The sequence below is a fragment of the Rhinolophus ferrumequinum genome, chromosome 15 (genome assembly GCF_004115265.2).
Source record: "Rhinolophus ferrumequinum isolate MPI-CBG mRhiFer1 chromosome 15, mRhiFer1_v1.p, whole genome shotgun sequence".
Lineage (NCBI taxonomy): Eukaryota > Metazoa > Chordata > Mammalia > Chiroptera > Rhinolophidae > Rhinolophus > Rhinolophus ferrumequinum.
In genome coordinates this window covers 26,017,323-26,020,613 of record NC_046298.1, presented here as the reverse complement: position 1 = coordinate 26,020,613, position 3,291 = coordinate 26,017,323, and positions in this window count along the sequence as shown.

Here is a 3,291-nt window from a genome sequence, read left to right as displayed (position 1 = left end):
AGTTTTTTGCTTTTCGTTTTTTGTTTTTATTTTAATGAACATCTAGTAATTTACTCTGGAAGTAAATTACAGTCAATTTATCTGCAGTGACAAGTCAATAAAACAGTGGAAGGCTCAAGCTTTTCAATCACCTGCTATTTGCTTCCTGTTTTTACTACCGAATGGAAGACAGGGCAACAGGTAAAGGAGTGTGTGCAACTCAGGGTAGATGCTGTGACTTTTGAAATCTGCCACTTGCAGGCTTCCCCTTTGAAAGACCCGGTCTAATTTTTGCCAGCTGTCATGAGTTTAGAATTTGCATAGAGATGCACATTGTTGAAGAGAAAGAATGACTGGAGCCTTTTGGTTCTTGCGATGTGGATGGTCAGGGTGATTCAAGTGGTAAACCGAACCACCGTCTGCTTTTAGCAGCGGTTTATTCTAATGAGAGTGTTATGCGTGTGTACAAACCATCAGTAGCCAGAATCAAGCGGCCTCCACAGGCTTTCTTCTTGGTAATGCAAGCTCGGTTAATAGCTAAGCCCACTCAAACCACGGCCAGTGGACTGAGGCGTGACACTTGTGTTTGACGAGTTGTACTGTGGTTTCAGAAACAGCAATTAGATCAAAGTAAACAGGCCCCAAACAAACACACCGCGACCAGGAGAGATTGCAAAGACACACCCTGGGTCGGGGTTTTGATGGTGTTTCTGTTGGTTCAGGAGGGAAGTGTATGTGTCCAGCCAAGAATAAACAAATTCTGTGAATAATTTGCTTGACTTCAGAGAAAGGAAGCATGGAGATTACCCTGTGATCATCTCTGAGAGTTTAAAAGTTTCCTAAGGATGGGGAGGGAACCCATAATACAAACATGAGAACCAGGTTACAAATCCTAAAGCCAAAGGGAAGATTGTGGTTTGGTTTGGTTTCTCCCCCCAGGAAAGCCACTGGACTTGTGAACAGAAGCCCGGCTGGATGGTAAGATTTAGGGGGACAGGGACTATCTGTTTGGCTCGCTGGTGTATCCTCAGGACCTAGGACTGTATTCCAACTTTTACTGAAAATCCCCCATTCTGTGCTGCGTCAGGGGGCTCAGCTAACCCGTGATTCTCTTTCCTTGTATAATGGAGCTGATTCCCAAAAGTTTGACCCCAGCTTTTTCTTTCCTCTTAGGTGAGAAAAGTCAGTTCCAATAATGCTTTGTAATTATAACCTAAAGAAGTAAAGAGCTGGACAATGGTCATTTGATATGACAAATCTGAGCAATGAGGTTTGCCAGGAAGAAAGACTACGTGACTTTAAATCATAGCATTTCTTTGAGATGGGTGGCTCGAACAAGCTCCCTTCCACCCTTCCACCTTTTCTTCCTTCCTTTCTTCCTTCCTTCCTTCTTCGTCTTTCTCTTTTTAGTTTAAAACATCCAATGTACTTATTCAGTATGGTCGAGCTCAAGCATAAATGGACACATTTCCTTTTAGCAGTTTGATTTCCAACTTTTTACGACAATCATTGTGCTAATAAAATGGCTCCCACAGACCAAATCGATCCAGTTGGAAGGGATGTTCGCTTGGATGGTGTCCGGCTGGCTTGCTCCATGTAGTCATCGGGCTCCAGGACAGTTTCACATTGTGATAGGGGGAGTGGGTGATAGAGGCCCATATGCTTCCCCTGAGCCTCTCCCATCACGACACGGAGCAATTACTGCCCCCTTTCCTGAAGCACACATCAGCCTTGGCTTAGAGGTCACTTCCATCACAAGTCTTCTCTTACTGCCTACGTCAGGTTTTGAGTGGCAGAGTTGTGGCCCCATACTACCTACATATCTCTTCCTATGTGCAGTTCAGCTTGCTGGGATGGATCTGTTTCTCCTGTATCCTCACCCCTCACAGAGTACTCAGCATATACCAGGCATTTAATATATGGTAGTTACAGATGAGAAATTACACATGACCCCTGTCTTTGTAATAATAACTAGCATCACTGAAGGACGACTGTCTTCAGGCATAACAGATCATCCCACTTAATCTTTGCAACCCTCTGAACTTCGGCCACTGTTAGGATCCCTATTTTGCAGAGGAGGAAAATGAGTCATAGAGACTCTGACATGCCCAAGGCCACATAACCAGTAAACAGAGGGACCATGGTACAAATTGTAGGTGGCACTCGGCACCCAGAACCCAAACAGTCTCAGTTCCTGGGTGCTCTGCCTTTGGCTGACCCTACTGGTGCATCTGTTTCTCCTTGCTCACAGCCAGGCCATTCTCACTCCCCCTCTGCACCTGGGGGCCTGAAAAATGCTGTGACAAGATCATTGGCAAAAAGAAGCCCCAGTTTTCCTCCACCCTCAAACTGCTGATCTTGGCCATTGTCTAATTTTCTCCTCCAAAAACAGAAACTTCGGGAAATTACCTTGGCAGACAAGCCTTTCCTAACTCTTCCCCAGCAGCTCAGGCATTGCTATAGCTGGCACTAGCGATGGAATTGAATTAAAAAAAAAAAAATCTCACTAGCTGAAGTCAGTCAAATGGAGTGTTGGCTGAAGAAAACTTGTATGTGTACCAAGACGGCAGAGAATCCATAATGCAAAATCACCAACCTAGCTGACACTTTTCGAGCACTTTCCTTGTGTTAAGCACTGTTCTAAGCTCTTCACACATATTAAGTTGTTACAACAACCCTATAGTGTGGTTACGATTAATTATCCCCATTGTTCAGATGAGTAAATTGAGGCATAGAGAGATGATCTAACATGGCCTTGATCACACTGCTAACATGTGAAAGTGCCAGCTGTGCTTGGGATGAAGAATAAGAGACATGTTCAAAGGCTGCTCAAGTATCTACTCTTCCCGCTCAACCCTTACTCCATAATTTCTGTCATGTTAGTGTTGAGTTGGTCATAACGCATCACCAAAGGATTCCCAGGCTTCAACCTCTAGAAGGCTGAAATCCCCTCAGATGAGATCTCTCAGTTTTATTATAAATCTTCTTCTGAAGGACTTTTCTCATGGCTTCAGGTGGTAATGGCCAGGGACCATGGAAAGAAGCAACCCAACATAACTCTCTACCTAAAATCAATATGCTGTACCAAATCATGGCAAAGCTTGCGGGCACTCAGGGCTTTCTCTGAGCAAGAGCTTGAGCTACGTGGTAAAGGCTATGTAAGAATGTCCTGGCTACCCAAAGGGAGAGGAGGACATCCCAGAAAGATGGAAGCCTCAGGCAGTAAAACGCATTTGATATTACTGACCCTATGACATGACAAGCTCAGACACAGAGATGTGCTGAAGCACAAGCTGATTGTCAAATTTTCAG